The sequence below is a fragment of the Perognathus longimembris genome, chromosome 28 (assembly GCF_023159225.1).
Source record: "Perognathus longimembris pacificus isolate PPM17 chromosome 28, ASM2315922v1, whole genome shotgun sequence".
Classification (NCBI taxonomy): domain Eukaryota; kingdom Metazoa; phylum Chordata; class Mammalia; order Rodentia; family Heteromyidae; genus Perognathus; species Perognathus longimembris.
The window spans coordinates 63,138,464-63,162,783 of NC_063188.1; positions in this window are offsets into that span (position 1 = coordinate 63,138,464).

Genomic DNA, 24,320 nt, shown 5'->3' on the forward strand with positions numbered 1-24,320 from the left:
AGCAGGAGGGGTGGGGTTTGCAACCCCAGGATGTGTCTGCACCTGACACTGTTCTTGACCTTTTCTAGTCCGTCCAGACAACAGAAAGACTCCAACTCCTCTTTGGAGTTGGTGCCACCACCCCCGCCTTGATTACAGTTAAAGGGCTGGGCAGGAATGCCTGGCTCCAGGGCCTTTGCTCATGTGACTGGCAAGCACTGTCTGGCCAAGCCAGAGACCCAAAATTACAGCGCAGCGCTGGCAGGAGGCCCCTACCCACTCACCCTAGGCAGAAAAAAATAGAGAGCTAGGCTGGATTGAGGGTACTGTGAGGAAGGCCCCCTGAGTATGGAAAGAGGCTGAGAGGGAGAAGCAGAGAGAGGAAAGGGCCACAGAGAACAGGGAAGAAGAGGAAAGAATGGGTACATGTGAAAAGGATGCAGAGGTATCTATCCACACACAGCCAGAGTTGACAACCTCAGTGGCTTTCAAACTCTATTCCTCTGGAATGCACCAAGATGCCTCCAGGGCCTCTGAGGCACCAGTGAGAGCCCAGGAGATGGGACTGTCGGGTCCTATTGCCTCTCAACCACAATGAGATCTTGTTATCCAGTTCAACATTGGGCTTGCACATATGACACTGCTTCTTGGAAGTTTCTGCTGCTAGCTGCTAAAATGGAAGGAAGGAAACAAGGAAGGAAGGGCAGGAGGGAGGGATAATGGGAAAGAGACAGGAAGGAGGAAGACTGGGAAGGAGAGTGAGAATAGAAGGACTGGGGGTATGTGACCCACACTACTGTTTTATCTTCGGCCCCTTATACCAGGGGCTCAATGAAAGAACTGGAGAGGGTAGCCTCAACCCCTCCTCTTGTGCCCTGGCCTTTTCTAAGGGCCTTTGGGCATCCAGAAGAAAAGCAGGGAGAATTGCTTTTCTTAGGGAGTATGTTAGGAAAAGATGTTGATTTTGTTTTTCCTGGGGATCTGGAGGGTCTATAGAAGTGCTTTTAGGATTCCACAAATAATGAAGTGCTTTCTACCAAATTATGAATATGGAAACAGTCTGAGAAAATAATGGCTTGGTTATTTTTTTCTCTTTGATTCACTGAGGTCCTAATGAAGAACTTTCCAGAGAAAAAGACAGGCATACAGAGAGACAGACAGACAGCAAACAGCTTGAAAGTAACAGCCCTAGTCTAGACTGGGCAGACAGCTAACTCGAGCAGCTTCCACCATTGCCCTCTGTCAGATCTGAGGTGGAAACATTTGTTCTTGGGGAAGTGTATTTGAACGAAGAGGAGGCCTGCTTAGAGGTTATATGGCCAGGGAGAGTTGGGCACTCAACTTGGTGGTATGTCAAGCCCTACAGAGGTTTGGCTGAAGATACCAGGGTGAGTGGAGCTGGGGCAGGAGCAGACTGTCTGGCTTGGTAACTGGAGGAATCCAGACTAGCCCTTGTAGGGAGGTTCCCCAGCCTGGCCTAGCCTACCCTGGCCTGGCCTAGAGGCTGTGGCTGGCTAGCTTGCAGGCCCAGCCCTTCTGGCGTTGCCATAGTGCTCTGCAGGTCTTCCTAGCAGCTCAGCCTACCAGGCGGAATGTGGCCTGGACAGTTTCCCAAGGAATGTAATCAAGATGTAAATGGGGGGCTGAGAGGAGCTGGCCGATAGGGTTGTCACCTCCTCAGGCCTGAGTGGAGCTGGCTTGGACTGGCCTAACCAGGACAATCTCCTGGTTGGGCTCTGCTCCCAGACTCAGTGGCTGTCAGTGCCAGCTTTCCTGGCCTGGTGAGCTCTGAGAGAGATGGGAGATGCCTACTGGGGGAAAAATCTTGAGGTTCCCTGGCTGGCTCTCTTGCCCACCTTTTCTCCTGTACCCAGCGGGCAGATATCTCTCTGGGTGTGGGAACTGGACTAGGCACATCTGGCAGAGATTTACAGAAGCTTCAGGACAGCTTTGCCTTATTAGTGGAGTTCAAAGGAAAGCTCTCAGGAGGCCTAGCTCTCAGAAGTCCAGAGGCACAAACTTGCTCCAACACTACTACCTCTGGTCGGTCCGCTTAAGTCTTCCGGGAGCTAGGCACTGGGTCATAGTTCTGGTGGAGGCAGGGGAACTTTAGGAGTCAATTGGAGTCCAAGATATCAGGGCTCTTCACCTCCAAACCCTAGGACTGACATGGTTCCAGGATGAAAGTTATGCAGCACAAGTTTTCTAGGACTGTTCCAAGTACTGACTCTGTTCCCTTATGCCACAAAAACATCAAAGTGGGGTTCAAGTACCAACATATTGAGAATGTGAATGTCAAAGAACTTTCTGGTATCTCTAAATTCACACCATGATTCAAGTTCAAGGTCTTAGATCCTGTCACTGAATAGGTTTTGTGGCCCTGGGTAAGTTGAGTCATTTCCCCTCTGGAGTTCCATTTTATTCATTTTTCAAAATAAATTAAACTAGGACTTTAATTACCCTTGAGGCTGCTTCTGGCAACTTATGCCCTGTCAGACACTGCATGTGGCATTCCAGGCCTAGGATCTCTGCTCTGATCATGCTGCGTTCTCTGCCCTTTTGGTCTGTGTTCTTGACAAGACAGCAGACTAGAGCTATCCCTTTTGTAAGTGGGCCAATCTGGATCAATGGGAAGCACCCATTTGCTGGCTCTTGACTCTTCTTCCTACTTTTCTCTCTCTCTCATCCTCTTTCCTTCTACTTTCTTATTCCTTCCTTCTTTTGCAACTATTTTTCTTCCCCCTCTGCTCTCTGCATGCTCTAAAATCATTGTCTTGATTTCTGTTTGAGTTTTCTTTAGCAGCTGGACATTCAGTTCTGTGCCTGGCTTTACCTGCTATGTGTGTAGGAAGTGGTGGTGATACTGATCCCAGATCCTAGTACTAGTCTCAGCCTCAGTACCAGTACCAGTACCAGACCTGTCAGTCCTCACACTGCCAAAAACACTCTGCATGCACATGTCTTACCCTTCTGGGTTTGTGGCCCTTGAACCAGGTCTGGACTTCATAAAGTGAAGACTCACTTTTACTTTAAAATCTGAGCTCTAAACTGGGCACTGAAAAAAAAGAGGTGGGAATGTGGATCTGATTGAGTTCAAATCCCAGTACTACCAAAAAAGAAGAGGAGGAGGAAGAAGAAGAGGAAGACCAAGAGGGGGAAAGGAAGGAGGAGGAGGAGGAGGAGGAGGAGGAGGAGGAGGAGGAGGAGGAGGAGGAGGAGGAGGAGGAGGAGGAGGAGGAGGAGGAGGAGGAAGTTATTGTTGGGTAAATGCCACTAGAGCAAGCTTAGAGTATCCTCACATGAGAAGCCTGACTCAGACAAGGGCTCAGGGGTGGCCAGGAGGAAATGCTGTTTAGGCTGAAGCTGGCAGAGCCTGCAAAAGTCATACAGAGCAGAGCTCTGGATTAAGTTCTGTGTTTTAATCATTATCACGTGGCAAGTCTCATGTTAATGTCTTACAGGTAGCAGTGCATGGAATGTTCTGTCACTTTAAGGACGGGGTCCTTTTCTAAGATGAGGACACTGAAGCTTAGAGACCTAAAAGTACTTGTCCCAGGTTGGTTCCAGTTCATGGTCATGGTAGACATCAGAAGCAGTTGGAATCCAGGCAAGCTGCAAAGCCTGCTCTCTAAACACAAGGAGACTCAAACCAATGGGAGCACCAGTAGCTCAGGCATGAGAGGGGTGTGCCCGTTCTCCTGGTTGCTTATAAAAAGACATCCTGCCTGGGCATTGGTGGCTCACACCTGTAATCCTAGCTACTCAGGGGTCTGAGATCTGAGGTTCAAGCTTCAAGGCTAGCCCAGGTAGAAAAGTCCCCTGAGACTCATCTCCAATAAACTACTCAGAAAAAGCAGAAGTGGGGCTGTGGTTCAAGTGGTAGAGTGCTAGGCCTTGAGCAAAAGAAGCTTAGGGATAGCACCCAGGCCTCGAGTTTAAGCCACTGGACAGGCAAAAAGCAAGGAAGGAAGGAAGGAAGGAAGGAAGGAAGGAAGGAAGGAAGGAAGGAAGGAAGGAAGGAAGGAAGGAAGGAAGGAAGGAAGGAAGGAAGGAAGGAAATCCCAGAAGGAAGGACATTGATCTATAGAATATTAGAGTTAGAAACTAAACACACACACACACACACACACACACACACACCCCTAGGAAGCCATGCATGAGTCCAGATGAGATGTGATAGTGCCTTGGGCTAGAGCAGTGGCTGTGAAGTGAGTTGCAGGAGATGGATTAGGGATCTATTTCAGAGGTAAAGTCACAACTAATGATAATGTTGCACAGAACTTTCCAGATTGCTTCCTGCTTCCACAGGCAATATCTAATTTGATGTGCTCAAGCCCATGTCAGGTGAGATCAATGTTATCCTTGTTCTACAACTAAGAAAATTGAGGCTCAGGGAAGGGTCACGGGTTGTTCAAGATCAAAATTACAAGTGCTCATTGTTGTAGAGCTGACTCCATCTTGATTAGGGAAACATGGTAGAAAATGTTGGGGGGAATAGAGCTGACTCCATCTTGATTATTAGGTCAACCTGACCCCAAAATTCTGTTTCTGTAAATGGCTTGCTTAACTTGTTTGTTATTTGCTTTACCCCCTGTGTCAACTTCCTACAACTGTGCCATGCTTGCTTTGTTGCATGCTCTACCCCCTGCGTCAACTCCCTACATCTGTGCTATGCTTTTACCTTGATAATCCCCAGCTCGAGGACTGGTGGGGGGCGTAGTTTCAGCTCCTGAGTCTGTGCTGCATCCCTGGCCAGTCAGTTCGCTTTTGCTACTCCAGGAAACCCATCTTTTTGCTTAAGACTATCTCTGAGTCGTGGACTCTTGGCGGGACGGGGAATTCCCCCACGTCGAACCCCATAACATTTCTGGTTCCCTGACCAGGAAGAATCCTTGACACTTCTTTTTGGGGAAGACACCCGGGTGAGGAAAAGAAACCTCCGGAGGTGTAGGTGTGTGTCTGAGCTTGGTTGACCAACCTGTTTCTGTGTCTGTTTGTTTCTGTGTCTGTGGGCCTGTCTGAGTGAGCCCGTCTGTAAAGGTGTGCTGTAAGAGCACTGTCTGTCTGTGGACCTGTCTGGATGGGTCCGTCTGAATCTGAAGGTGCACTGTTTGTAGGCCTGAGACAGAAACTGGTTGCAGTGGAGCTCTCTAAGGCCGGGGTGGTCAAGGGATGCCTTGACCCCCTTCTGAAGGTCCTTATAGGGAAGGACATGTGTTATGCCCAGATTTGGGGTTCCCAAAAACCACCAAGGAGCCGATTCTGATGCAAATGCATGAGAGTCTTTATTGCAAACTCGAGCTTGGACTTGCAACCGTCACCGACGCAGCAGGCCTGGATTGAGAGCCTCGACCCTTCAGTTAGCAGGGTTTATAAAGGTAAAAAGTGTAGCACAGAGGTAGGGGCTTGACATGCAGGGGGTAGAGTAAGCAACAAACGAGCAAGCCATTTACAGAAGCAGAATTTTGGGGTCAGGTTGACCTAATAAGGAGTCAGCTCTACTCCCCCCAACATTTCCCACCATGTTTCCCTAATCAAGATGGAGTCAGCTCTACAACACATGTATGAATTTTGTCAAAAGAATAGGAATTTTGATTTTGTTCCTTGTCTGTGTATAGTCATGTCTGTCTGTCTGTCTGTTCTCGCTTCTGCTTTTGCTTGCTATTGTTGTGACTGGATTTACTTTACAGGAAGACATGGGACAAGTGACATCCACTGAGGAACTTCTCTGTGTCTGTTCTCGATTCTGCTTTTACTTGCTATTCTTTTTCTGACACATCGACCCACTTGGGCTGATGTCCAGCAACTCCTAGATGTTCTCTTCACTGCTAAAGAGAAAGACCAGATTCTCCCAGAAGCCAAGAAGCTGGTCCTGCGACACAATGGCAGGCCCTCAGAAGACCACCTTGAAATTGAGGAAGCCTTCCCCTCATGGAATCCAGACTGGAACCCAAATTCGTTGGCAGGTAGGGAGTGGTTAAAGGTTTATCGCCAGACTCTTCTGGGGGGGTTTGTGGCCTGCTGGAAAGTGCCTAATCAATTTGCCCAAGGTAGGGGAAGTTAAGCAGGCAATAGATGAGTCCCTGGCAGCCTTTTTAGAAAGGCTTCTTGATGCTTACCGTACTTATACTCCTATAGATACAGAGGCTGAGGAAAATAGAAAAGCAATTAATGTAGCATTTGTGGGGCAGGCAACTCTGGACGTTAGAAAGAAGATTCAGAAAGTTAAAGGGTTTGAAGGAGGAAAGAATTTGTCAGAGTTAGTGGAGATTGCATCCCAAGTCTCTGACAACAGGGATTCTACAGAAGAGAGATGGGTTAGGAGATTGGCTAAGATTTTTGTTCTCTCTCAAGAACAGAGAAGGAAGGGGGGCTTTGAGCCCCATGAGAGGAGGCCAGAGAAGGAAAGAGGAAGTAGCAGAGAAGGAGCGGGGAAGTTAGAGAAGGATCAGTGTGCCTATTGTAAGGAGAGAGGGCATTGGAAAGAAAAATGCCCAAAGAAAAAGGAAGCCAAAGTACTGGCCTTGAATGATTGATGGGGTCAGGGCTCTCCCCTCTTAGAGCCCAGGATAACTCTAAAAGTGGAGGGAAAACCAGGCAAAATTAGTGGACACCGTGGCACAAATGTCAGTCTTAAAGCAGGCCTTAGGGCCAATGGCAAAAGAAAAAAAAGTACAAAAGGCCACAGGATCTAAAACTTATTGATGGACTACAAATAAGTCAGTGGACTTGGGCAAAGGAACTGTGACCCCATTCCTTTTTAGTAATGCCCGAGTGTCCATACCTCCTGTTGGGGAGAGACTTATTACACAAATTGGGAGCACAAATCAAGTTTGAGGTGGTACAGATTAAAGTTGACTTGAGTCCCCCACAGGAAGACCAGACCCTAAAGCTATCACTGCCAATAGCCCAGGAATATGTTCTGCAACAGACCAATGAAAAAAGTCACCCTATCAAACTCCTCCAGGAGAGATTTCCCCAAGTGTGGGCAGAAACTAACCCCCTAGGCCTAGCTTTCCATCAGAGCCCAGTGCTGGTCCAGCTGAGGGCTTCTGCTGAGCCTGTGAGAGTGAGACAGTACCCCATGGCCTCAGAAGCAAGAGAAGGGATTAGGGTCCATATCAACCACCTCCGACAAGCGGGGATACTGGTCCCATGCCAGTCTCCTTGGAATACACCACTTCTCCCCGTAAAGAAGCCAGAACAGGCGACTATAGGCTGGTGCAAGACTTAAGAGAAATAAGAGGGTTGAAGACATTCACCCAACTGTACCTAATCTGTATACTCTGCTCAGCATGCTTGACCCCAAGAAACAGGTGTATACAGCCCTAGACCTGAAGGATGTCTTCTTCAGCATCCCACTGGCGAAGGCCAGTCAGCCCCTATTTGCCTTGATTGGGCAGATACAGAGAATGGATATCAAGGACAAATGATCTGGACTCGGCTGCCTCAAGGGTTCAAAAACTCCCCCAATATCTTTGACGAGGCACTACACACGGATCTCCCTGAGTACCAACTCTCCTTCCCCAAGGTTTCCTTGTTACAATATGTGGATGACTTGTTGATAGCTGCAGAAACGGAGATCTGCTTATGAGCAACTGAAAGGCTCCTCAAAGCGCTTCAGCAACTCCGCTACTGGGTCTCGGTAAAGAAGGCCCAGCTGTGCCCCAAGAGTCACATATCTTGGATACAGCCTTGAAGGGGGACTCTGGACCTTGTCGAGCTCCAGGAAACAAGCAATCATGCAAATCCCCACTCCTAAGAGGCAAATAAGGAAATTCTTGGGAACTGTAGGGAATTGTAGATTTCGGATTTGGGGGTTTGCTGAAGTAGCATGGTCCTTATATGAGTTTACCAAAGGGCCAGGAGAAAATATTAGATGGACTGAAGAAGAGGAACGGGCTTTCCAGACCCTTAGAAAGCAGCTAGTCTCAGCCCCATCCCTGGCCATTCCAGATATCCACAAGCCTTTTCACTTGTTCGTGGACAAAAAGGCTGGGGTAGGAAAAGGTGTGCTACCTCAGAAGCTAGGACCCTGGTATTGGCCAGTGGCCTAATTATCAAAGAAATTAGACCCTGCTTGCCTCGGAGTAATTGCAGCAACCGCTTTAGCTAAAGACTCTTAACAAGCTAACATTGGGGCAGGACCTAGTGGTAACTACCCTCCCAAGCAGTTGAGAACTTGTTGCGAAGCCCCCCAGACCAGTGGATGTCCAACGCCAGGCTAACACAGTACCAGGCTCTGTTGCTCAAACAGTCTAAAGTGACTTTCCGAGTTTCCACAAGCCTCAACCCTGCCACCCTGCTACCAGATACTGATCAGACAGTGCTGCACAATTGTGCCAAGGTTGTGACCCATGTCCATAGCATTTGGCCAGACCTCACCAATGTCCTGCTACCTGATGCGGAAAAGACCATGTTCACCAATGGAAGCAGCTCTGTGATGGACAGAGTGAGGTTAGCAGGAGCAGCGGTAGTGGAAGGAGACCAAGTCATTTGGGCCGAGCCATTACCAGTGAGCACCTCGGCATGAAAAGCTGAGCTCACTGGCCTAACCCAAGCTTTGATGCTGGGAAGGACAAGAAGGTCAGCATCTATATGGACAACAGATATGCATTTGGCACTGTACGTGTACAAGGAACACGGGCTGCTGTCAGAAGGAAAAACCATCAAAAACAAAGAACAGATATTAGGCCTACTTCAGGCCATATGGTTGTCAAAGGCAGTCGCTATAATGCACTACTGGGGGCATCAGAAGGGGAACTCAGAGGAAGCAAAAGGGAACCAGAGAGCCAACAAGGCACACGGGAAATGGCCACGAGAGAGAGGCCCAATGGCACTGGCCCTCCTCCCAACGCCAGCCCTCCCAGAGGAGTCCCAGTATTCTCCTGGAGAGCAAAAGGCTCTCCAGTCTCTTCACAATGTAAGTAAAAAGGCTGGAAACAGACTCACAACAGGAGAATTATTCTTCCCCAAGCATTAGGAAGGACTCTTATTAAGCAAATACACAAGGAAACTCATCTAGGAAAGAGCAAGCTAGCAGATCAGCTGGTTCTACTATATACCTGAAATGGACAAAATGCTAGAAGACATTACCAGCTGATGTGTGCTGTGCCAGAGGACAAATGCAGCTGGTGGAATAGCCGTCAAGGGAAAGAGTGAAAGGGGAATGGTGCCGGGAGCCTATTGGGAGGTAGATTTTACTGAGGTAAAACAGGCAAGTACAGATATAAATACCTGCTACTTTTTGTAGACACTTTTTCAGGATGGACAGAAGCTTTCCCAACCAAGTGGGAAACAGCACAGACAGTAGCAAAGAAGCTGTTAGAGGAGATAATTCCCAGGTTTGGACTCCAGGTAGCCATAGGCTCAGATAATGGCCCCTCTTTTCATCTCTCAGGTAACCCAGCTATTAGGTAAGTCATTGGGGATTAATTGGAAATTACATTGTGCCTATTACCCCCAAAGTTCAGGTCATGTAGAGAGGATGAATAGGCTCTAAAAGAGACCTTAACCAAATTAACCCTTGAGACTGGTGAAAACTGGGCAGCCCTCCTACCATTTGCCCTTCTGCAGGTACGTTGTACACCATACTTTAATGGCATCACACCTTATGAGATAATGTTCGAGAGACCTCCTCCCTATTGCCCTATGCTTGGTTGTGAAGCAATACCTGAATTATCTAACATTTGATACAGTCCTTGCAGGCCCTGCAGAAAGTCAAAAAGGAACTTTACTCCCAGATCAGGGCCGCTCACGAAGAGCTGCCCAAGAATGCTCCAGCCTTACACCCAGGACAGGTGGTGTGGGTAAAGCGACATAAGACTGAGTCCTTGGAGCCCCGCTGGAAAGGTCCCTACACCGTAGTTCTGACCACTCCTACTGCTGTCAAGGTAAACAGCAAGGCCTAAAGACCTGGATCCATGTCTCCCACATCAAAGCAGCTAACCTGACCAACAAGGACAAGTGGAAGATGGTACAATCTGGTGACGACCCACTAACATGGACATTTGTAAAACATTTAGCTGATAATGTTCTTGTGGCTTGGATGCAGAATGGGGGGGGAGGGTCAAAGACTCACCCCACCAGACTGAGAAATACAAGTGGGAGATTCGGAGTGAAGGATTGGAGCTTTATGATGTAACTTGATTTGTTTCCTTGTTAAAGATTGGGACTAAATGTTAGAAATTTGGATATTAATGTCTGATTATCACTGTTAAAGAACTGCTTGGATTTCTCATTTGGAGATCAATAGGGAAAGACAGGAAAATTCTGGGGCAGGCCTGTGATCAAGGCAGTTCATCAAACTCTAAAAAATGGGATGGGTGAGTATATGCCCATTCTGTAGGACAGGCCAGTGGAGGCCTTTTTTATCCTGTCTCTTCTGTTTTCAGATGAACATTGGAAACCTGATAGAAAAATGAATGATTCAGTATTTCTAAAACTTCCCCTTAGGATGGATTAAAATTGGAAAGTCTTAAGAGGGTTAAAAAGGTTTATTTGTATGATGTAACTTCATGTCTGCTCTTTTGCTATTTGGATGTATTGAAAAAAGAGAAGATGCTAAGTCTGGATTCTTGTGTTTGTAATTCTGGTGCTTATAAGTCTTGCATTAAGGAAAAATTGTCATTTGAGTTTAAAGGTCTTCTAGGCAATAATTCAGACTGAAGAAAGAAAAATAGGCTCTTTTAAAATAGGTAGCCTCGAGGGATTAGGGTATGACCAGAGGTATAATAGGGTGTGTCCAGGTGTATTAGGGTGTGACCTCAGAAGGGAGGGAGGTAACTACTGTGTGCCGGTTACCTAGGTAACTGAATGGATAGCACCAGCATGGAGCCCTCCTGGGCGTGGACCTCACAGATATCACTGACCAACCTTAGGCACAGGAAATAAGTCAGGGGTTTGATTAGGCTGGGAGAAAAGGGGAGATGTTGTAGAGCTGACTCATCTTGATTAGGGAAACATGGTAGGAAATGTTGGGGGGAATAGAGCTGACTCCATCTTGATTATTAGGTCAACCTGACCCCAAAATTCTGCTTCTGTAAATGGCTTGCTTCACTTATTTGCTTTACCCCCTGTGTCAACTTCCTACATCTGTGCCATGCTTGCTTTGTTGCATGCTCTATGCCCTGCGTCAACCCCCTACATCTGTGCTGTGCTTTTACCTTGATAATCCCCAGCTCAAGGACTGGGGCAGGGTGGGGGGGACACATAGTTTCAGCTCCTGAGTCTGTGCTGCGTCCCTGGCCAGTCAGTTCGCTTTTTGCTTCCCTAATAAGCCCATCTTTTTGTTTAAGACTGTCTGAATGGTGAATTCTTGGAGGGACAGGGAATCCCCTCCCTCAAACCCCGTAACACTCATGTGTTCTAAGCGCACACATGGCACCTGCACCCATGTGATCGTGCATGGCTACACGGGCATGCATTGTACAGAGGTCCAGATGTGAGTGCACATGTGCATACAGATATGTGCAAGCATTGTGAATACTTTGTGGAAATGTGTACTTGCATGCTGTGTGTCTGCTGCCTTAGGTGGGCTGTTGGACTGTACAGTCAGGAAGGACACATTGCTAATCATTCACTGGTATAGCCAGGACCGTGGAGGAGTTTGGGGAGTGGCAAATACCAGTTGGTTGCTAGCGGATCTATGGTCCTTTGGCCCAAGTTTGAATGCAATAATAGTTTGAATTATTGAACATATATTGTATGTCAGGCCCTATGTTTAGCCTGCCACATGTATTCTATCAGTCTAGTCTCACTACTCTAGAAGGAAGCAATAACTCTCCCCATCTGTAGAAGAGGAGTCAGGACAATCTCCAGGGCAGGGCTGGAAGGTCAGACAGCAAAAAGTCTCTCATACCAAAGGCCTGAGCCCTGACCCTGCTTCTTCTGAGATTGGCTATCTTAGGACTTGCTCAGGTTTCCGGCCTCTGGCCTCCAGGCTCCAGGTTCCAGGAAGTCAGTGAAAATTTATGGCTTGAGAAAGTTCTTGCAAGTCCAATCTCCACATCCCCCTCTCTGACCTTGCATGGTTTATCAAGATACTGGCTCCTCCTCCTCCACTCTTCCAGCTGCAGCCGCCTCCCTCCCTTCCCTCCCCCCACCCTTTGTCTCTGGCCACAGCTATCCCTCTGCTCTCCTTCTAGCTGACCTTGCCACCACACAGCACAGCCTCAAATTGCAGATAAAATTCCTTCTCTTTTCTCCCCCTCATCCTGGCCATGAGAGCTGGGGAAGGAGTATGTGTCTGAAACACTGATTACACACATGTGTGGTGTGTACAGCAAGCATGGAGGACAAGCGCTGGAGAACTGGGGGTATCGCAAAGTGATGTTACAAACACACAGAAAGGTGTATTGCATTCCATTTCATGCTTTGGGGGCTGTTGGCACAGAAGCTGGGTCTGTGAACATGAACAATAGTGCATACATTTATCATATAGTTGTAGAGTTGTGAGCTTAACCCTAAAAGGCAGAAATGGCTCTAAGCTCCAGTTAGAGTTGTAGTTTGTTAGGGTGGCCAGGGCCTGACTTTGGACCAGATTGACATTTGCTAGCCATTTGACCCTGAACCTTTCTGTGCTTTATTTTTCTCTTATGTAAAAGGGGGTTGGTAATCGTAATATAATAAAAATAATTTGGAAGCCAGGTGCTAGTGGCTCACACCTGTAATCCTAGCTACTTAGGAGGCTGAGATCTGAGGACTGCAATTTGAAGCCAGCATCGGCAGGAAAGTTCATGAGATTATTATCCCCAATTAACCACCAAAAAGCCAGAAGTGGAGGTGTGGCTCAAGTGGTAGAGTGCCAGCCTTGCTCAAAAAAGCTCAGGGACAGCACCCAGGGCCTGAGATTGTCTCAGGACCACAACAAAAAACATAATACATGGCACACAGTAGGTGATCAGTAGGTTCCAGGAAGTACTATATGGGTGAAAGAAACTGCTCAGGCTGGGAATATGGCCTAGTGGCAAGAGTGCTTGCCTCGTGTACATGAAGCCCTGGGTTCAATTCCTCAGCACCACATATATAGAAAAGGCTACAAGTGGCAATGTGGCTCAAGTTGGCAGGGTGCTAGCCTTGAGCAAAAGGAAGCCAGGGACAGTGCTCAGGCCCTGAGTTCAAGCCCCAGGACTGGCAAAAAAAAACAACCAAAAAACTGCTCATTGATTGGCTACTGACACAGGCTTAACACATTACTAAGCACTTTACACATATTTAATCCTAGCACTTGCTAAACATGGTGCCTGACTTTCAGGAAATGTTCCATTTGTGTTTGCTGAATGAATGAACTCTCCTAAAACCCTTTGAAGTGAGGACTTCTATAGATAGGGAAAGGCCAGTGTGGAGTCTGTCTGATGACTGTGGGTTTGGGTCCAAGGATATGTTTTCAACCATTTCCTGGAACCCACACAGGTTGAGAGAGGTCTTGAAGTGTTAGCCATTTCTCTCTCTGTGTAGCGATGTGGGTACATATAGAGTTGGACACCGTCAGGATGAGCACAAGCATATGTGGTCATTCACTCTCCTGAGAGGTTGAGGGTCCCTCAAGACAGGAGGTGGTGCTGGCAGGATGAAGGCAGGTTTGGGAGGGGGATATCAGGGTGGTGGCAGAGGGCCTTTCCTGGAGAAAGGAGGCTAGCAAAGGTGGCTGGAATGCTCTGTTTGCCTGTCAGAATCAGTCTTTCCCTGAACCTGAGCAAAGATAAGCCAGGACTCAGAATGCAACCTCCAACTCTAGGAATTTCACAATGGAGAAGGCTGGTGGAATCCACCCTACTCAGGTTATTGATGGGGAAACTAAAGCTCAGATAAGACAAGAAGGCCAGATAATATACCAACGATAAGTCTGAGAACATTAGCCCTCGGTTAGAGTTAGCCAGACACAGAAATATAAAAAAGATCTTTCAGATTCTGACTGGAGAGGCCTTGCAAGGGAGAACATTTGAGAATGGAGCCCATCTACCCTGGCTAGACATTGGCCTCATCCCCATATCTGGTCCAGGGACTTGGGGTGAACCCGTGTGGTTCTCCCTGATCATGCAAGCCAGTTCTGAAAAGAGAACAGGTCAAAGGCAATGCAAGGAGCCTTAGTTGCTGCCCAGAATATATCTAGGCTCACCAGGGTCCTCAGGGGGCACTGCTTCTGGCAGTGTGCACAGGGCTGAGGCTGCTCTAGCCCTTGTTTGTTGACACTCACTCCTGCCAAGGGCAAGCTATTTTGGATAGAGACATAAAGTGATTTGTCACTGATTGCCCCTGTCTCCCATTCCAATGTGTTAGCCAATAGGGTGGCTTCCTGCTTGACGCTGGATTTACCTGCAAGGTCCTTGTGGTAACTTCATCCTCTGAGGGCTTGGAACTGGGCCCTGGATGGGTTGCCTTCTCCTGAAGGGTCCAAGCTGGAAACTTCAACTCTCTTAGCCCTTTCACATTTTCCCATGCCCATGCAATAGCCAGACTGCGACCTGCCTTAAATACAAATGATACAACTGCTCCCAACCTCACCTTCACAGCAGAAACAGGTCCAGCGACTCAACCAAGGGCACATGAAGTCCCTGGAAAGTCTGGGAGTGACTATTAGGCCACCTGACCCCAGGCTATGTGCTCTTCCTGACTACTCCCTCTGCTGGTCCCTGATATTGTCCAAGCCAGTTTCCATGACCCTGGGACCCTCAGACCTGCCAAAGATCATAGTAGAATCCCATTGCTGACATGGACCCTTGCACAAGTGGCTCAGCTACTCTGGAGCAGAGCTTCCCTCTATCCAGCCAGGCATGGATCACCTGGGCTAGTCTGGTAGGATTTGGGTCTAGGCTGGACTTGATCCAGTAAAGATGCCAAGAAGAGGATATGTGAACAATATTAATATTAACTGTGTATACTGGGCAGATTACTATGTGCCAGGCATAGCACCAAGTATTTTGAACACAGGATCTCATGATGAGACTTCTAAAGGGTGAAAGATGATGTCTAATAGTGCTCAGCACTACATTATCATAAAGTGTTCTGATGGCTGTGACTGAAGGAAGATTTGAAATGTCAAGTAATGGAGGCTCCTCTCTCTGACCAGGTTGTACTGTTGGCCACTACATTGGCAGAGACATCCCTGAGGGAATCTCCCAGAAACGAGCCAACCTGAAATCTCCAGAGAAGCTACAATCTGAGATACCCACCTTTGATACAGCGACAAGATTCAAATGCCAACTAAGCGTGGTTGGGTCATTTGTTTTTTTACTCTTGGAGCAACTCTCATGGTGGCAGCTTTAAAATCATTCTGTCTCCGGGTATCCCTATCTTGATAGGCTACCTGCCGGGGGCTTCATCCTCTTTAAAAGAGAGGAGGGTGGAATTTATTTATGAAGAAGTGAGAACCTGGTTCAGACCTAGAGAATTACAGAAGGAAAGGGAGGCCACTATTGCAATGGGCTGGTCACCAAAGTTTGTTGTGAGCAAATGGCTCTAGCCTGTGTGAAGGAGAGACTAGAAACTAGGTATGGCTGAGAGATGCTTCCCATGGAGGACAAGGAGCAAAAGTGGATTCCAGTGTCCAAGATAGTGACAGGAAAGTGGGTTTCATTAAGGCAGAAGTTGGTCCACATGAATGAAGCTCTTAAAGTAAAGGTGGGTTGTTGTTGTTTTGTTTCCTTTTTGTTTGGTTGGGTTTTTTGTGTGTGTGTGTGTGTGTGTGTGTGTGTGTGTGTGTGTGTGTGTGTGTGTGTCCGTGTCCATGTCCATCCTGGAACTTGAACTCTGGGCATGGGCACTGTACCTGAGCTCTTTTGCGCAAGGCTAACACTCTACCACTTTGAATCACACCTCTACTTCCAGTTTTCTGGAGGTTAAATGGAGATAGTCTCATAGACTTTCCTGCCGAGGCTGCCTTGGAACCTCAATCCTCAGCTCTCAGCATCCTGAGTAGCTAGGATTAGGTGTGAGCCACCAGTGCCTGGCTGTCCTTAAGCTTTTTAATTCAAGGCTAGCACTGTATCACAGCTCTACTTTTGGCTTTTTGCTGGCTAATTGGGATACGAGTTTCATGCACTTACATATCAGGGCTGGCTTTGAATCAAGATCCTCAGATCTCAGGCTTCTGAGTAGTTATGAATACAGGCTTGAAACACTGGCACCTGGCTTAGGTGTTTGTGTGTTGGATAACATCCATCTAGAATGACTTCAGTTGAGAGATCAGAACCCTGATGAGGTACAAGAAGAAAGGGACAAATGGGAGGAGCTGTAAAGAATGAAGCAGATCTGGTGGGACTTCAGAACAAGGCTCCACCCTTTAACAGCAACAAAGAAACTGATAACCTATCTTAACTGATATAGTATCCTAGGATAACTGATAACATTCCCCGGTAGGAGATAAGATGATACCAGATCTCACCATAGTCCAAGTAGCAACTCTCAGATTTCTGGCCCCCACTACATTCCACACAGCTTCTTTTATTTTTGGTGATTCTCCATCTAGGAGTACTTATACAACCACTTTGGTTGAAGCCTCCCAAGAATCCTGTGAGATCATTACTGCAGTTACATGCATGCCATGTGATGTTTCAGTAAATGGTGGCCCATAAATACAGTAGTGCTGTCCTAAAATTAAAATGGAGCAGGAAAAAAATCCTATTACCTAGTGACATCATAGCCATTATAATGTCTTACATGGCATGACACATCAGTCACATGTTTGTGGTGATGGTGCTATAAACAAACCACAGCCATATAAATGTGTAACGTATACAATTATAAAAAGTGCCTAATACTTGATAATAAATGGCTTGTGATTGGTTTACATATTGTCTCTTCTATATTGTGTGTGTGTGTGTGTGTGTGTGTGTGTGTGTGTGTGTTTCCACCAGTCCAGAGATTTGAACTCAGGGCCTGGACACTGTTCCTGAGCCTTTTTTCCATGAGGCAAGCAATCTACCATAGCTCCACTTCTGGCTTTTTAGTGGTTAATTGGAGATAAGAGTCTCCTGTTTTTCCTGGCTGGGCTGGCTTTGAAACATGATCCTCAGATCTCAGCCTCCCTAATAACTACACGCTGATTATAGGCATGATCTACCAGTACCCAGCTCTCCTATACATTTTACTATGAATTTTTAAAAATAGAATCCTACTAACACCTCATGGGGGGAAAGGGAAAGAGGGTGGGGGGCGGGGGGTATGAGGGACGAGGTAACAAACAGTACAAGTAATGTATCCAATGCCTAATGTATGAAACTGTAACCACTCTGTACATCAGTTTGATAATAAAAATTTGAAAAAAAAATATAAAGATATATTCATAAACTTCTTTGTTAAATGGCAAGTCCTTTGTACAACTACTTCAGGATAAAAAACAATTTTTAGAAAAACGTGTATTGACAAACAACTACAAAAGCAATACTTGCAAAAAAAAGAATAGAATCCTACTTATAAAACAAAGTTCACTGGAAAACTATGTAGTGTTGTGCCTACTGACGGTGACTTCCTACTGACTGAATCAAGAGGCTTTATCAAGTGAATGTGTCAGTAAAAACTGTGATGTTCACTCAAGGACAAAGTCACCTAATGACAAATTTACCAATCATTCAGCAATGCATGACTGTTCGAATACACTGTTATGCTGAGGCCCCAAAATGGCAAATCGCTCTACTTGAGATCACCTGACTGGGAAGTGGTTGTGGCTGAGATTTTTTTCAGGCAGAAAACAGTTTACTGGGGGAGAGCAAACTGTCAGTCTGTATAAGATGGAGGCATGCAGAGACAGAGAGGAAGGAAGAAGAGAAAAAGAGAAAGAGGAGACAGAAAGAGAGCAAGAGAACAAGAGCATGGCTGAGATTTGATGTGTGGTTCCAGAATTGGTGTCCTTAAGCATCTCTCTCTTTCTCTCCTGGAGCCTATTGTCATGGTAATCATGTGAGAAGCAAAACCAGGTGATGAGGATACCAAGCTCAACTGGATGACCAGTCTATCACACAGGCTTGGTAAGTGGATGGTGACTGTTCATCAAAGCATGAAGCACACAGTAACTACTCACTGATGGGACCTTTGCAACCTCCAAGATGACAGGAATCTGTGGAGGACTCAGAGCAGAAACTGAAAGGCAGGGAGAAAGGACAGCTCTGGAATGATAGGGTCAGAATTGTGGCAAAAGTAAGATTTTCTGAAGGCCAAAGTCCTGGTGAATGTACTCAAAGATGATGGAGTTGGGGCCAGTTGAAAGTTAGAGTGGTCTCATGACTTGCAAGTGCCCTGGGCTAGTATCAGAGGAAGGAGCTGGAACCATTCAGAAAAATTAGAGGCAGGAATAAGCTGGAGAGATCTGCTAACAAGAGAACTCCCTGAAGGGTAAATATGGACGTCTTTCTCTGAAGAAAAAAAGGCAGAGAGGGTGCCTTGTGAGGAGGCTGGATTTAGAGGTTTCATAGCACCAGGCCCAGTCTCCTGCCTAGGCCCAGGTCCTGCCCAGCCTCCATTCCCACACCTACTCTTCTTTCACCAGATTCCCATACATTGGCTTATTTGGACATCTCAGTCCAAGGATGTGAACTATATTCACTATTTCCATTTTTCAGAATAGGAAACTGGGGCCCAAAGTCACATAGCAAAAGAGGGGGCCACTTGAGAAACTGAAGCTATAGGCCTTTCAGATACTACCTTAGAACCAGGATCCACTCCACCTACCTCCTATCTGTAGTATAAATAGTGGAGACCCCAGAGTGCTGCCTGTTGGCTCCAGTTGGTGTGAACATGATATGTTCTTTCTCCTCTCTGGGCCACCCACTTTCACATTGTACTGTTTCTCCATAACTTCTGAAGGCAGCCATATTATTCTTCTCTATATCCTCATGATCAGAACATGTACAGTTGCTGTGTTTCGAGTCTACTAACCATGGCTTCCATGAAAGACTGGAGTGGCATAAACCTGGGACAAAGCCTGGCCTACTCCTTCACATAGAGAAACATTAATCAGGTCATTATCCCTTGAGGATGTTGCCCTTTCTGCCCAGCTGTAGCAAATCTTGCTTTAGGTCTTCCCACAGGGCCAATGGGAGTCTCACAGACAATAGTGGCGGATGCAGTCCCCACACACTGTGAAGTACTGTGCCAGCCACAGGCACTGGGCCAGGGCAGGCACTGTCAGTTCCTCAGCCTACTTCCTCCCACAGCCAAGAAGCAATATGGCTGCTTCTCAGATGTTTTGGCTCTGCTCTCTATGAGACTCTGTCCCTGTCTCAGCTGTCTTGTAAAGCTCCAGGGCCCAGCTCTGCTTCAGTCTGTTGAAGCGTCAGTTTCAATCAGGAATGAGTAAAGCCTGGGACATCATTGGCACAAGGTAACCCAAAGACCTGAGAGTTGGGCTTAATAAACTCTGTCAGGCATAAACCTAAGGACTGAGTGAATAATGTCATACAGTGAGCCATGTTAGTCGAACCTATAGACTTTGCACATGCTAATCTCTTTCTTTTTTTTTTTAATTTTTTTTTTTTTTGGCCAGTCCTGGGGATTGGACTCAGGGCCTGAGCACTGTCCCTGGCTTCTTTTTGCTCAAGGCTAGCACTCTGCCACTTGAGCCACAGCGCCACTTCTGGCCATTTTCTGTATATGTGGTGCTGGGGAATTGAACCCAGGACCTCATGTATATGAGGCAGGCACTCTTGCCACTAGGCCATATCCCCAGCCCAGCTGATCTCTTTCTTTCCACGGAGATCACTGATCCTTTCTTCCTTTGTCTCCCCTGGATGATGTCACCTCATCTTTTGCTTCCTAGTTTAGAACACCAAGAAGTCTCCCCTCACCTAACATCTGTGTTGAGTCCCTCCCTGAGTTCTCACAGCTTTATGCCCAAACTGGACTGCAGTTGTTTACTTCTCTTTCTCTCTAGATTGGGAGTCTGTTGAGGAAAGGCCTGCCTTGCTCTTAGCTACATCTCGGCTCTCTACCACAGGGCTCAGTATGTAAGATATTGGAAAAAGTTTTGGTGAATGAATGATATCCTTCTGGCTGGCTTGAGGGATACCCCAGATCTCTCTTTGCTAGGTATGTGCTTGTTCCATGGGCAAATGACAGTAGTCTTGGGCTCTCTACAAAAGTTCCCTCCCTGTAAAGTCCATCCCTTGATCAAACTGGTCTTGTCCTTACTGCTGCTGTGGTCTTCTTCTGTCCAGGGTCTGACCTCCACACAGGACTACCTACCCCAATTTCCAAGAATGTGTCCATTCCTCTCTGGAATTCCGCTTCCTGGCACCCTGAAAAACTTCCTCGTCTCCAGAAAATTCCCTCCATAAGTCATTTCCACAGGTCCCACCTTAGTCTCTGAAGCTCCATTCACAGGCCTACTTTGGGACCGTGGTTCTTCAAGGGTGGTCCAGGGAATAGTAATAGTCTGTGGGACCTTCAAATGTTCCATGGGCAGGTCCAAAATTCAAGGCAGGCAAAAATGTGTGGTGGAGTGGTGGTTTTTTTGAAAGAATATTTCTACAGTAGAATAAAATCTGTATTTAAAAACCCAAGAGTAGCGAGTTTTTCAACAGTCACATAATGGTTATTTATCCAGTGAAAGTGCCATCAGACCATTTGGGCTTTGGGAATGGGCCAGCATAGAATAGATAGAGCGTCCAAAGAAGTTTCTTTTGTTCTTTATGCTGGTACTGGGGCATGAACTTGAGGTCTTATACTCTCTCTTATATTTCATTCAAGGCTGAAGCTGTACCACTTGAGGCACAGCTCCATTTCTGGCATTTTGCTAGTTAATTGGAGAGAAGAGCCTTCTGGACTTTCCTGCCCAGGCTGGCTTCAAACTATGATCCTCAGATCTTAGCATTCTGAGTAGCAAGGATTACAGCTGTGAGCCAAAAGCAGCAATCTCTACAGCTAAAACTTGAAAGCTCTTGGAATATTGTGCCCATTCTGTATGTAGAAAAACTGAGACTATGATGTAGGTGAAGAGCTGGTACCTGAAACCCAATAAACCAGGTCCAATGGCAAGGTTGAACCTCCCCCCACCCCAAACAAAAGCATTTGACAAACATCCTCCCATAAAGGACCATAGTGGCCTATGTAATCCCAGGACTGCAGTCCTCTCACCCCAAGCCACGCTTCCAGGAGTAAGACTACACAAGCTGTTGCCCAGTCTCTGGCCTCAACCCCCAGTTCTCCTAACAAGCCTTTAAAACTCTGGCCCTTTGGGAAATCTTCCCACCCACGGCTCTAGGCCAGCCAGCCAGGCAACACCCCCCCCCTACACACACACACAACACAAACACAACCTGCATTCTTGAATAGCTGCCACCACTTCATTGGCTTCAGCCCCAAGGAGTGTGGAATGTGCTTCCCTGAACCATTAGGGAGCTGGATAATGTGTGTGTGTGTGTGTGTGTGTGTGTGTGTGTGTGTGTGTGTGTGTGTTGTGGAGGAGGAGGCATCTGCAGAGAAGTGGCTGAGAATAGAAAGATAGGCTGCAAAGGAAAAAGGAGGATGATTTCAAGGAGTGGGAGCTGTGAGGCAGTAGCCCTGGAGGTAAAAATGGGAGGGAAGAATTGGGCTAGGAATTCTTAGCCTGCCTCCTGTGCCTACACTAACAAGTCAAAGGAAAACAGGTACCAAAGCTCTATGGACACATCTCTAATATTCATTACAAGCACACATAGGATAGCCATGGGTAAGAGGAGAGACAGGAATCAATGTTAGAAGGTGGGAAGGATGTTAAAGTCTGAAGATACTGAAATCAATTCAGCATCCACTTTTGTGCATACCAGCATCCAGTCACCACACACTGAGTATTCTCAGCACGTTTTCAGTCACTAATTACTCTTTTCATAAAAGTCACTAATTTATCTTTTCATAAAAAATCAGAGAAAAAGTATTACAGAGAGCAGGGCATTGTTGGCTCACACCTGTAATACTAGCTACTCAAGAAGCTGAGATCTAAGGATTGATGTTCAAAGCTATCAGGGAAGGAAAGTCTGTAAGACTCTTATCTCCAATTAACCACCAAAAAGGATGGAAGTGGAGCTGAGGCTCAAGTAGAGTGCTAGCCTTGAGTAACAGAAGCTCAGGGACTGAGCACAAGCCCTGAGTTCAAGCCCCAGGACAGAGACACAAAAGTTAAAAATAAAAAGTTAACAGAGAAACTTCTGCTTTCTGATGAGAGGGAATGATATACTTCTGGTTCCTCTTGCTAGATACAAATAAAAATCTTGGACAATCTATGTCTTTATTTACATCAAAATATATGCTTATATCTATCTATCTATCTATCTATATATCTATCTATATATCTCAGTATCTATACCTATCCCTACATCTACACATAATCTATATCTATACCTATGTCATCTACATGTACATCTACATCATCTCCCCTCCCCCTATATTATCTACACATACATGTAAATTCATCCCTATACCTATATCTTCTACATCTTTACCTATACCTACACCATCTATGCATACACCTACATCAACACCTACAACCATATCACCTACACCTATGATTGTTACCTTATCTACATCTATATGACTATATGAGATAAAGAGAAGGCTAAGGAAAGGCTAAGATAGAAATCAGAAACACCAATAGGAACTGACAAAACACCAGACCAAACTGAAAACAAGTAAATAAACAAAAAACACTCTAAGAAAAAGTCTTCTGTCTGTGACCAAGTACCAGAAGAGGTGTGCAACAAGACAGAAAACAATTAGATAAGGTCTTACCATCTCAGTCCACCACCAGAGGAAAAAAGTAAAACAAACCTGTGGTTTTGCTCCCTAGTCATGACAACAAAGGCTGAGTGGGTTCCCATGGCCACCAGCTATAATCTAGTGTCTCAATCCATCCTTCACTTTGTCCTTCCACATCCTGGCCACTGGGATGTGTCAGAGAAGGGTGAGAATCATTTTCCCCCTGTGCTTATTAGTAATGAGGTCATTCCCCTATAGTTAGGTGAAATCTTGTGGGGGAGCCTGAGATCCTGTATCTACCTAGCAGTAACAAGGAGTCAAGAATCTGGATTTTCACCCCAACCTTACAGTGCTTGCTAGATGACTCCTGTTGAAACAGAAGACATAAATCAGGTGAGTCTCAAGATAATATACTAAATGTGGAGGTTTCATTAGGAAAATCACCTGTTATACCAAGAACCAAGAAAACTTCAACTTGAATGAGAAAAGCAAGTCAATACATACCCAAATGGAATTGACATAGATTTTTGGAATTATTTAAGGGTTCCATCATGAACATTACTGAGCAGAAATTACAAAAATGTCTGAAACAGACCTTAAAAACATGGAGAGTCTTAGTAAAGAAATGGAAGATGTATAGGACATTGCAAAATGGAAAATTTTGAGTAAGACAGTACAGTGACTGAAATGAAGAAACTCAGCAAATGAACCTAAAAAGGATGATAGGGGGCTGGGGAATGTGGCTTAGTGGTAGCTTGCTTTCCTAGCATGCATGTAGCCCTGGATTCGATTTCTCAGTACCATATAAACAGGAAAGGCCAGAGGTGGCACTGTGGCTCAAGTGGTAGAGTGCTAGCCTTGAGCAAAAGAAGTTCAGGGACAGTGCCCAGGCCCTGAGTTCAAGCCCCAAGACTTCCCCCCCCCCCAAAAAAAAGAATGATAGGAACAGAGAAAAGAATCAGTGAACTTGAAAACAGAGGAATAAATAATATCCAACCTGGTCAACAAAAGGGAAATATACTGGAAAAAATAAAGAGAGGCTCAGGGACCTCTGGGACTATGAAATCTAATTCATTAGGGTATATGTTATGAAAGCAGAAGTAAATGTAGAGGGAACTGAAAATCTATTCCAAGAAATCATCGAAAACTCTCCAAATTCAGATCCAATAATCTGAGCAAACCCAAACAAGATAAACTCAAAGAAGTCTACATCAAGATGTATTGAGTCAAACTTGTAAAATCTAAAGACTAAGAAAAGATATTGAAAGACAGAAATGGTACCTTATAGAGAGAAACATAAATTATAGTGTATTCCACATCAGGAAACATGGAAGTTAGGAGAAACTGGTTCAACGTTTTTCTTTTGGTGATACTACAGTTTGAACTCAGGGTATCATGCTTGCTAGACAAGGCTCTACCACTCAAACCACACACTGACCTGATATTTTTTTTTTCCAGAGTTGAAAGAAAAGAGCTGTCAACCCAAGGCCCTGTGTCCAGCAAAAATATCTTTCAGGAATGATGGCAGTTTCAGACAAAGGAAAACCAAGGGAATTTGATACCAACAAGCTTATCGTAAAGGAAGAGCTAAAGGAGGTTCTTAAAATGAAGTAGTAAAAGAAAGAATAGTGTAATATCAGGTAACGAGAAGAATGCTTGAAAAGTAAAAGTATGTG